The sequence below is a fragment of the Pongo abelii genome, chromosome 14, assembly GCF_028885655.2.
Source record: "Pongo abelii isolate AG06213 chromosome 14, NHGRI_mPonAbe1-v2.0_pri, whole genome shotgun sequence".
NCBI lineage: Eukaryota > Metazoa > Chordata > Mammalia > Primates > Hominidae > Pongo > Pongo abelii.
In genome coordinates this window covers 52,966,675-52,979,144 of record NC_071999.2, presented here as the reverse complement: position 1 = coordinate 52,979,144, position 12,470 = coordinate 52,966,675, and the positions used below count along the sequence as shown (strand labels likewise).

Sequence of the window (12,470 nt, the reverse complement as noted above, 5' to 3'; positions counted from 1 at the left end):
GTCCAGTGGTTAGCTCCTTCAGGGTCCCCCTCTATTTGAACTGAGGTCACACTCTTCTCATGGTGTCCCCAGCCAGTGACTGTGATTATTGTCAGAATCAGTGGTACAAGGCATTTCCACCCAATATGGAATTCCTCTAACAGGCAATCTTTGCTCCAGAGCTCTGTGTTGGGCTCCAGTCTTTCTGGCTTCTTGTCAGGTTATGATTTGATGATTCCTCTGTCCAATATTTCTTTCTCACCTTCTAAAAACAAGTATTACTCTTTACTAAACCTTTGCACTCCTAACTCCATCTCAATCTCTGTTTTCTGGAGACCACAACTGGCACCATTTCTTTAGAGAGGACTTGCTTGCTCCCCTTACAACTCTACTGACACCAGAGCTCCTTTTCTAACTCCCTGTTTTTCTTCTATCCCATAGTTTTCTCATAATTATGTTGGGTTTCTTTGTATCTCTCATAACAATGTAAAATAATGAATTCTTTTTTTGTTTTTTGTTTTTGAGACAGGGTCTTGCTCTGTTGCCTAGGCTGGAGTGCAGTGGTACAATCACGGCTCACTGTAGCCTTGACCTCCTGGGATCAAGGGTAAAATAATACATTCTTTTTTTATGTAATTATTACTCGTTACTGCTTTCCCGTAGCCATTACACTGTAAGCTGTTTGATGACAGAGCTATTTCCTTCTTGTTCAGTACAGTGCACCTAAACATAGTAAAGTGCCTGACACGTGCTAAACTGGTCACCCAGTAAATATCTGTTACATTCATGTTGCATGAATGGAGTACCTGACTTTTCAACGTCCCTCTTCCATCCTAGAGAGGGAGGTACAGCTTAGTAGAAAGAACAAGGCTTTGGAAACAGATAGGCTTGTATATATATTTCTGTTCTGTCCTTTCTTCCTGTATATTAGTTAGCTTTTTCTGCATAACAAACCACCCCAAAAGTTGGTGATTCAAAACAACAACTATTTATTTAGCTTTTCATTCTGAGGCCCAGGTGGATGGCCATCTCAGCATGTCTCTGCTGGGCTTCCATGTATCTGTTGCCAGGTGGTGCACTGGCACATGCCTAGATGATCTAAGGTGGCCTCATTCACTTGTCTGGTGACGTATAGGCTATAAGTTAGTACAATAGGGGCAGCTGAGCCACGTGTCACTCATTTAGAAGAGTGATCATGGCAGCATGGTTCCAAGAGCAGGAAAAGGGCAAGTCCCTGTGTGCAAACATATTTCAAGCCTCTGCTTGCTGTATTTGTTAGTAGCCCATTAGTCAAAGAAACTCACGTGACCAGCTGAGATTTAAGAGTGGAGAAAGAGTCTACACTTCTTGCTGAGAAGATCAGATATGCTATAGTATTTGAAAGCTCACCTGGGGAGGAGGCTTCCAGGGTACATCGCATTTTTGAAACAATGACTTTGGAAGTCAGGGGACAAGGGCAATTTGCAAAGCTTCTCTTGAGGGGATAGACTTTCAATTTACTTTGTGCTGTATATCCACCTTATTTCCATTGAGGGAGGTTTAAACTGAATTTTCCCACCATTTCCCCTTCCATACTACAACTGGAGCAACAGTTAATTTATTCTCACTTTTTTTTTTTGAGACGGAGTCTTGCTCTGTCTCCCAGGCTGGAGTGCGTGGCGTAATCTTGGCTCACTGCAAGCTCCGTCTCCTGGGTTCACGCCATTCTCCTGCCTCAGCCTCCCGAGTAGCTGGGACTACAAGCACCCACCACCACGCCCGGCTAATTTTTTTGTATTTTTAGTAGAGACAGGGTTTCACCATGTTACCCAGGATGGTTTCGATCTCCTGACCTCGTGATCCGCCTGTCTCAGCCTCCCAAAGTGCTAGGATTACAGGCGTTCTCACTTTTAACAAGTATATTTTAAGACATGCAAGGGTGTGGTAGCCAGAAGAGGAAGAATTTTGATCATTTTTCCAATCTACCACAGATACTTTGGGCTAATTGGAAAACTTCAGTTTTCCCTTAAATAAAATAAGAATGATAAATACCTATAATACATTATAGAGCTACTGAAAGGCTTAAATGGGATACCATAAGTACAGGATATAGTGTGGTATATATCTATAGCAAACATTCTGTGGTAGCTATCCACTAAGCTCCTAAGGATATAAACAATGTTTTTTATCTTCACTGCATTTTTCTTGAGACAGAGTCTCACTCTGTCACCCAGGCTGGAGTGCAGTGGTGCAATCTCTGGTCACTGCATCCTCTGCCTCCTGGGTTCAAGCGATTCTCCTGCCTCAGCCTCCTGAGTAGCTGGGATTACAGGCGCCCGCCACCATGCCCGGATAATTTTTTTTTTTTTTTGTATTTTTAGTAGAGATGGGGTTTCACTCTATTGGCCAGGCTGGTCTTGAACTCCTGACCTCATGATCCTCCTGCCTCAGCCTCCCAAAGTGCTGTGATTACAGGTGTGAGCCACCACACCCAGCCTTCTTCACTGCACTTTTCTAGTGTTTACCACCATAGTAAATGCTCAGTAAGTGAATGAATTTTGTGATGGATTATATTATTATGCCAAATATTCATTGTCCCTTTCCCTATAAAAGGATTGCACATCTCTGTCCAAGGCCATGTGAATTTAGTGCATCCCTTGGAAGAAGTATACACCCCTGCCATAGTATCAGGCTTAGCCACGTGACTTCCTTTGACCAATAAAATGAGGTTGCAATATCCAATTCTTAGTAGAAGCTTTGAGTCTTTGCTGTTTTCAAGTAAGTCAATATTTTCCTCAGACTTGAGAATGATATGTCTCAATAGAGACTGTTTGTTCAGCCTAAGTCCTAGAATGAGAAGAAAGATGGAGTGAAGCCATAGCCAACCTGCAGCCCCTAACATGTAACATGAGTGAGAAATACACTATTGTTGTAAGCCACTGAGATTTACGGGGCTGTTTGTTACCATAGCACAATCTAGCTAAAGCAGACTAATACACATTTTTGGTTCTTAGTTGTGCTGAAATAGAGGATATATCCTTGTTGATACTTTAAGGAAAAATTCTGTTTAATTAAAAAATTCTCATCTAGTGACTAATATTACTCGAAACTATTTGAAAATAATAGTTATTTACTTATTTCCACTTTAGTAGCTTGTCATGCTGATTTCCTAAAATGTGTATCTTCCTCCCATTGTAGGTAACAAGTTTTCCTGCAGCTCTGAATTTTCTCTTTTATATACTGTAGATGGTGTTTTGTGATAAGTATTGACATTAAGTCACACAGCTGGTGTTTTAGCATGTTTGCTTTTCTAACACGTTTCATTTTTATGAAATTTACTATGTATTGATTCTTCATAATTACTGCACTACTACTGAAATTATTGGAGATAATTTATTTTGGAGCTTTATAATTCCTTTAGTTTGCAACCAATTTTACCCTAAAAATAGCTGTTCTGTGCTTGTGAGGAATTTTAATGGGGCATAAATATTTTTCTACAGTTTTTCTAAAAATCAAAGTTATATATATTTGATATAGAGAATACAGATATAAAGAATTGTACAAAGAAGAAAAAATGTCTCCTAGCCAGAGACCACAATGGCATTTTTAACATTATGCTGTATTTCTTTCCAGTCCTTCTAAGAATTACAAGTGTCTTATCTAGCCACTGCTCCTTCCTTCAGATAAAACATAGAATAAAATTAATTGAGACCTGAATTTCCACCTTTGAATTCAGGTGATTCCTAGTTATACCCTCTTATAACAGGTCTCTCTTTCTCTCTCTCCTATTTCTCTTTTCCTCTCTTTCTCTCCCCTATTTCCACTACTGCTCAGCCTCTGCTATAGTACTTGAAAGCTCACCTGGGGAGGAAGCATTCCAGAGAATTTCTGAAACAATGACTTTGGAAGTCAGGGACAGAGGCACTTTGCAAAGCTTCTCTTGAGGGTATAGACTTTTGTATTGGTTTGTTCTCACACTACTATGAAGAACTGCCCAAAACTGGGTAATTTATAAAGAAAAGAGGTTTAATTGGCTCACAGTTCAGCATGGCTGGGGCAGCCTCAGGAAATTTACAATCAGAGTGGAAGGCAAAGGAGAAGCATAGCACCTTCTTCACAAGGCAGCAGGAAGGAGAAGTGCTGAGTGAAAGGGAAGAGCCCCTCATGAAACTGTCAGATCTCCTGAGAATTCACTCACTATCATGAGAACAGCCTGGGGGAAACCACCCCCGTGATTCAATGATCTCCACCTGGTCTCTCCCTTGATATGTGGGGATTATGGGGATTATAATTCAAGATAAGATTTGGGTGGGGACGCAGCCAAACCATATCAACTTTCAATTTACTTTGTGCTTTATATCCACCTTATTTCCATTGATGGAGGTTTAAACTGTGAATTTTCCTACCCACATCCCTTCCATACGTAACTGGAGCAACAGTTAATTCATTCTCACTTTTTGTTTTTGAGACAGAGTCTTGCTCTGTCACCCAAGCTGGAGTGCAGTGGCATGATCTCTGCTCACTGCAACCTCCGCCTCCTGGGTTCAAGCAATTCCCCTATCTCAACCTCCCGAGTAGCTGGGACTACAGGTGCCCGCCACCAAACCCAACTAATTTTTGTATTTTTAGTAGAGATGGGGGTTTCACCATGTTGGCCAGTATGGTCTCGATCTCTTGACCTCGTGATCCACCCGCCTCTGTCTCCCAAAGTTCTGGGATTACAGGTGTGAGCCACCGCGCCCAGCCTCACACAGCTTTTAGTCAAGTGATAAAACACAATCTTAGAGGCGGCCAATCTGTTTTCTCTTAAATGAATGAATATTTATTTGTTCTACTATACCAGAAATAGCCTTTTTCCTCCATCCCTTCATCAACTTGTCTTAACTGAAATCTGCTTTTTCCTGAGGTCAGCACTTTCCCAGACAAGGCCAAGCTAGCCCGGAGTGTGGGTTTGAACAATTTGAAAGGCATACCTCTTGAGCTGACACAGTCCACTGGGGCACAGCGTAGGCAATGATTCTTCTAACATGTCTCTTTCTCTAGGTTTAGTGCTGGCTGTTTACTCTTTTCTGCTGCACTTACCTCAGGATCTGCCATGAGGTTTTGTGTCTGCCTTGCTTTCCACTGCTTCTTCTAGATCATTACTCCCTCACTCTTCTGAGACAAATTATCTCATACCACAGGTCATACTTTTTTGTTTTTTGTAACGGAGTCTCACTCTGTCACCCAGGCTGGAGTGCAGTGACGCGATCTCAGCCCACTGCAACCTTCACTTCCCAGGTTCAAGCAGTTCTCCTGCCTCAGCCTCCAGAGTAGCTGGGATTACAGGCGCACGCCCGGCTAATTTCTTTTTGTATTTTTAGTAGAGACGGTGTTTCACGATGTTGATCAGGCTGGTCTCAAACTCCTGACCTCGTGATCCGCCTGCCTCAGCCTCCCAAAGTGCTGGGATTACAGGCGTGAGCCACCGTGCCCAGCAAGTCATACCTTTTGACTCTTTCCTAGTCCGTGTCACATACTTGCCTCCAGGTTACACTCTATCATTCAACAAAGACTTAGATCTTTGTTGGCTCACAGATCTGTGTGGCTCACAGACTTCTCTTTCCACAGTGTGCCCTCACCTTCCATGGAGGGCCCTCAAAAACTCCAATTTCCTCATTTCCACTAACCTCTCTACCTCTTCCATATACTTCCATGACACTGTTATCACCTGGACCTTCTACCTCCAAAATAGCAAATTTAAGCATTTTGATCTGTAACCGTGCCCTCCCCTCTTAACAGTCCCAGCCGGTCTCTGACCCTGGGAGAGTGGAACCTGGGAGTGGGTAGAGTGTAGAGTGTAATCTGAGGCCTGTGCTAATAGTGATTGACAGAGGAGCAACAAGGATGCTAAAAAGTCATCACCTTTTACTACTTGTCTGTGCATCTTGGCTCTCACTGCCTAGCTTTCATGCTGTCTCCTCTAATACCTTTTCATCATAATTTTAATATCCTGAACATTGTTGAAGAAGTGCGATGTTTGGAGAATGTTCAGGGGTAGCTCCGCCACCCCACTTTCCACAAGCCATGCTTCTACTTTTCCTTCTAGCCTCATATTCAACAATTTTCGCTATTGTTGTTCTTTAATCTCCTTGGGTCCTCCAGTCCACTACCGCCCCCTCTCCTTTACTCCTTCCAGTCCATCAGGCTTCTCCTCTTGGATTCATGGTCTTTTATTTCAATAACATTCTCACCAAATACTCTAAATTGCCTTGACCCACTGCCACTTCCTCATTGCAATTTGGCAAAACCACACCCTGAATTAACACAATGGTTTGCTTTCCCTGTGTTTGCCCCGGGCCTCCCAGACTGCTGGAGAAAAATTACACAATAGGCACATTTTTGTAGGTATATAGTCACCATCACCAACCTCAGATGGTTCTTAACACACCCCAGCAATCCTGCTACTTTTTTCTGTTAACTTTCTTTCCTGCACTCTATAATGAAAACTTCAAACCCTCTTCACTCCCTTCAAATTTCTGACTCCCTCACCTTTCACCTAATTTCCAGTAGATCATTTTGACTCCTTTCACTCAGACAAAATCTAAGCTTTTGACAGAACTTCATTCAATTTACTTGTACAAAACCTACCCTCTACCTACCTCTGCATCTACTTCCTCAGTTTTCCCTCCTATGGCTTCAGGAGAGGTGTTTCTTCTCTCATCCAGGCTAGTCTCTCGACAAGAGTTGTAGAATTCTTTCTATCCTCAAGAAGCATACTGTGTTATTTAATCATTTTATCTCCTTTTATTGTTTGCTATTATTTAACCTTTCACATGCGCCTGAATTATTCCCATTAAGTCTTAATCATACTCAGATCTCTTCCACCTAAAATCCAAACAAATAAACAAATGAAAACAAAATGAAAGGAACAAAAATAGTCAAGGTCATGGTCCTTTTTAACTGCTCTTGTTGAGCTGTACTCTTCATCCTGCAAAGCACATATTTTAGTTTTAGTTATTTATTCATTAGTGTGGGTATTTAACTCGTGTCTGCACTCCAAGTAGAGTGTAAGCCACGTGAACAGTGATGCTGTATGGAGTTTTGCTTGCCATTGGACCTTCAGCCGCTTAGATCCACAGCTGGAACAGAGCTGGCATTCACTCAATAGTTATTTTTTGGTTAAATTTCTTCATTCATTCAGCACTTAACTTCTTGACACAATCAGCACCAAAGATCAAGCGCATAGACTTGCCTTCAAGGAGCTCAAGTCTGGAGAGGAAAAGAGGTCAAATACCCCAGTGATTTCAATATAATGTGATATGTGCTATGAAAAGGCATACACAGCACAACTTCTGCCTCAGCCACGGTGAGAGTGGAGCATGATGAGAGGTAGGCAGAGGCAGTCAGGAAAGGGTTCCAAGATGAGTTGTCCCTTGCATTGAATCCTGATAGAGTTTGGCTCTGAGTCCCCACCCAAAACTTGTCTTGAATTGTGGCTCCCATAATTCTCCCCTGTTGTGGGAGGGACCCAGTAGACGGATCAACAGATTACAGGCTACAGACATATTAAGGAGGAAGAAAAGAAGCAGATCTTTCTGTATTTCATTGGCAGGGCAGAGAGGAAATGTGCTTTGTGGGGAAAATTCTGCAGCTAGAGTCACCAAGTCTGGTTTTGAAGGCCAGCTCTGTCACTTATTGGCTAAGACAATGAACAAGTTATTTCAGTTAGCCCAAATGTGTGAAAAATAATACCAGCTTTACCTACCATATCAAGAGTGTTATGAGCATCAAGTAAGATAATGCATGAGAAATTATGTTGTAAGTTGCTATATAAAAACACAATCCTTTATTTTTGGTTGTTATCAATAGTTATTTATGGCTTGACTAATTTCTTTGTCTCAGTAGTGTTTAGTGGTTCTCAAAGTGTGGTTAGCAAGGCAAAAATTATTTTTTATAATTTTGTTTTGTTTTATCTTTACCCCATGTTGATATTTTCATTGATGATCAAAAGCAATGGTCACTCCTGGCACAATGGCTCATGCCTGTAACCCTAGCACTTTGGGAGGCTGCGGCAGGAGGATCACTTGAGGCCAGGAGTTTGAGACCATTGCTGGAGTGCAATGGCGTGATCTCGGCTCACTGCAACCTCTGCTTCCCGGGTTCAAGTGATTCTCCTCCCTCAGCCTCCTGAGTAGTTGGGATTACAGGCACACGCCACCATGCCTAGCCAATATTTGTATTTTTAGTAGAGACAGGGTTTTACCATGTTGGTCAGGCTGGTCTTGAACTCCTGACCTTGTGATCTGCCCACCTCAGCCTCCCAAAGTGTTGGGATTACAAGCGTGAGCCACCATGCTCGGCCTTTCCCCCCTTTTCAACAAATTTAAATTTTAAATTATGGGCCCGTGAATTTTTATTTTATTAATGACTTGTAATATGATACATTCTTTTTTAATGTTTACATTCAACTTTTGAGATAATTATAGGTTCACATGCAGTTGTAGGAAATAATACAGAGTGACCCCTTGGACCGTTTACTTAGTTTCCAACAATAGTAATGTCATAACTAAGATATTGATACGGTCTAGATACAGAACATTTCCATCACTAATAAGGATCCCTCTTGTTGTCCTTTTATAGCCATACTCCTCTCCCATACCTCTCCCTCACTCTGGCAGCTACTAGTTTGTTCTCCATTTTGTCATTTTGAGAATGTTATTTAAATGAAATCATATAGGCCAGGCGCGGTGGCTCACGCCTCTAATCCCAGCACTTTGGGAGGCTGAGGCGGGTGAATCACGACGTCAGGAGTTTGATACCAGTCTGACCAACATGGTGAAACCCAGTCTCTACTAAAAATACAAAAATTAGCCAGGCGTGGTGGTGTGCGCTTGTAATCTCAGTTACTTAGGAGGCTGAGGTAGGAGAATTGCTTGAACCCGGGAGGCAGAGGTTGCAGTGAGCCGAGATCACGCCATGGCATTCCAGCCTGGGCAACAGAGGGAGACTCCGTCTAAAAAAAAAAAAAAAAAAAAAAACGGAATCATATAATGTGTAACCTTTTGGGATTGGCTTTTTTTTTTTGCTTTTTTTTTTTCCTGAGGCAGTCTCACTGTCGCCCAGGCTGGAGTGCAGTGGCCGGATCTTGGTTCACTGCAACCCTTGTCTCCACAGTTCAAGCAATTCTCCTACCTCAGCCTCCCTAGTAGCTGGGACTACAGACATGTGCCACCATGCCTGGCTTATTTTTGTATTTTTATGGAGACATGGTTTCACCATGTTGGCCAGGCTGGTCTTGAACTCTTTCCTGACCTCAAATGATCTGCCCGACTTGGCCTCCCAAAGTGCTGGGATTACAGGCAAAAGCCACCATGCCCGGCTGGGATTGGCTTTTTAAACTCAGTAAAATTCTGAATGTATTAATCATTTGTTCCTTTTTATTTCTTAGTATTCTATGGTATGAATTTATCACAATTTGTTTAGCTATTCATTAATTAGAGGACATCAGAATTGTTTCTAATTTTTGGCTACTATGAATAATGCTGCTATAAACATTAGTGTACAGGTTTTTGTGTGAACACAAGTCTTCCTTTCACTGGGATAAATGCCCAGGAGTGCATTTCCTGGGTTGTACGGTAGTTGCATGTTTAGTTTTTTAAAGAAACTGACAAACTGTTTCCCATTTTACATCCCACCAGCAATGTATGAATGATTCATGCCCATGTCAGCATTTTTATTGCACTATTTTTTATTTTAGCTAATCTGACTGGTGTGTAGTAATACCACATTGTTGTTTTAATTTTTATTTCCCCCAATGTCTAAAGATGTTGAATATCTTTTCATGTGCTTATTTGCTATTTATATGTCCTCCTTGGGAAAATATATGTTCATGTTTTTTGCCTATTTTATAATTGGATTATTTGCTTTTATATGTTGTGTTTGAAAGTAATTCATATATTCTATGTATGAGCTTTGTTGGATGTGGTTTGCAAATATTTTTCCTCTGTGTGTAGCTTGACTTTTTATCCTTTTTTTTTTTTTTTTTTTTGAGATAGAGTCTCTCCCAGGCTGGAGTGCAGTGGCACATTCTTGGCTCACTGCAACCTCTACCTCCCAGGTTCAAGCAATTCTCCTCCCTCAGCCTCCCAAGTAGCGGGGACTACAGGTCTGCGCCAACACACCTGGCTAATTTTTATATTTTTTTATTAAAGATGAGGTTTCGCCACATTGGCCAGGCTGGTCTTGAACTCCTGACCTCAGGTGATCCACCCCCCTCAGCCTCCCAAAGTGCTGGGATTACAGGTGTGAGCCACCGCACCTGGCTGATTTTTTACTTTAACACGGCCTTTTGCAAAGCCAAAGCTTTTATTTTGATGGGGCACAATTTATCAATTTTTGTTTTATGGATCATGCTTTTGGTGTTGTCTAAGAATTCTTTACTTAGTTTTAGATCTTGAAATTTTCTCCTATTTTTTTCTAAATGTTTTATAGTTTTGTGTTTTACAGTTAAGTAATTTTGAGTTAAGTTTTGTATAATATGTGAGATTTTGGTCAGGGCTCTTTTTGATTGTTTGCTTGCTTATGGATGTCCAATTCCTCCAGCACCATTTATTTAAAAGACCATATTTCCTCCGTTGAATTACTTTTGCACCTTTGTCAAAAATCAGTTGGGCATATTTGTGTGAGCCTATTTTTAGGTTTCTTATTAAGTTTCATCAATCTATGCGTCTCTCTCTCCAGCAATACCACACAGTCTTGATTATTGTAGCTATTATAGTAAATGTTGAACTCAGTTTCTTCCCACTTTGTTCTTTTCAAAATCGTTTCAGCTATTCTAGTTTGTCTTTTCACATAAAGTTTATAATACTACATCTGTATGTATAAAAAGTTTTGCTTCAATTTTGATAGAAATACATTAAACGTATATATCAATTTGGGGAAGAATTGACATCTTTACTGTGTTGGGTCTTCCAATTCATTAACATGGTATATCTCTCCACTTATTTATCTTCTTTGATTTATGTCATCAGTATTATGTAGTTTTCAGCAGGTAAGTCCTGTTCATGTTTTATTAGATTTACATGCATTTCATTTTTAAAAGGAATTTTAGGTGATATTGTATTTTCGATTTGGGTCCATGTGTTCATTGCTTGTACCTAGAAATACAATTGATTTTTGTATATTTTTCTTGTTTCCTGAGATCTTGCAGGGCTCACTTATCAATTCAAAGAGTTTTTTTTTTTTTTTTTTTTTGGTAAAATGTTTGGGATTTTATACATAGACAATCATCTTATTCTTGCCAGGCCTCTGAGCCCAAGTCTGCACGTATTCATCCAGATGGCCTGAAGTAACTGAAGATTCACAAAAGAAGTGAAAATGGCCTGTTCCTGCCTTAACTGATGACATTCCACCATTGTGATTTGTTCCTGCCCCACCTTAACTGGGCGATTAACCTTGTGAAATTCCTTCTCCTGGCTCAGAACCTCCCCCAGTGAGCACCTTGTGACCCCCACCCCGGCCCGCCAGAGAACAACCCCCTTTGACTGTAATTTTGCTTTACCTACCCAAATTCTATAAAACAGCCCCACCCCTATTTTCCTTTGCTGACTCTCTTTTCGGACTCAGCCCACCTGCACCCAGGTGATTAAAAAGCTTTCTTGCTCACACAAAGTGAGTTTGGTGGTCTCTTCACATGGACGTGTGTGAAAATTGTTTGTGTATACATTACCTGAGGGTTGGTAATTCATAAAGAAAAAAGGTTTATTTGGCTCATGGTTCTGCAGGCTAAACAAAAAGCCTAGAGCCAGCATCTGCTGCTGGTGAGGGACTCAGGAAGCTTCCCCAAATGGCAGAGGGTGAATGGGAGCTGGCATGTGCAGAGATCACACTGGAAGAGAGCAGAAGTGAAAGAGAGAAAGAGGGAAGGTCCTAGGCTGTTTTTAACAATGAGTTCTTGGGAGAACTCTCACAGGAGCCAATACAGTGAGAACTTTCTCATTACCTAGAGGACACCACCAAGCCCTTCATGAGGGATCGGCCTCCGTGATCCAAACACCTTCCACCAGGCCCTACCTCTAACATTGGAGAATCAGATTTCACCATGAGGTTTGGATGGTCAGATATCCAAACTATAGCAACAATTATGTTATCTGTAAATAGTGAGAGTTTTCTTTCTTTCTTTTCACTCCATATGCTTGTAATTGCTTTTCTTGTCTATTGCACCGAGGAGAACTTCCAGCACTATATTGAATAAAAGTGGTGAGAGTGAACACCCTTGCCTTGCTCCCAATCTTATGAGAAGAGCATTCAGTCTTCTCTCACCATTAAGTATATTAGCCGTAAGTTTTTTGTAATCTGGTTTATCAAGATGAGGAAGTTCCCCTCTAGTCCTGTTTATCTGAGAGTTTTTAATCATGAATGAATGTTGGAATTTGTAAGATGCTTTTTCGGTTTTTTTTTTTTTTTTTTGAGATGGAGTTTCACTGCTGTTGCCTAGGCTGGAGAGCAATGGCACGATCTCGGCTCACTGC

At 41.2% G+C, this 12,470-nt stretch overlaps 1 protein-coding gene across 6 annotated transcripts in view; it reads left to right on the top strand.

Annotated features, from left to right (window-relative positions):
• Window positions 1–12,470, top strand: part of SUCLA2 (succinate-CoA ligase ADP-forming subunit beta) — a 154,865-nt gene that overhangs the window by 20,474 nt on the left and 121,921 nt on the right. Inside the window, exon 2 of one of the 6 annotated variants that reach the window (XM_024257568.3) lies at window positions 509–586. The exons of the other annotated variants lie outside the window; for them this stretch is intronic. The gene's annotated coding sequence lies outside the window, so the exon portion shown is untranslated. The remainder of the gene's footprint in view (window positions 1–508; window positions 587–12,470) is intronic. 6 annotated transcript variants of the gene reach the window in all.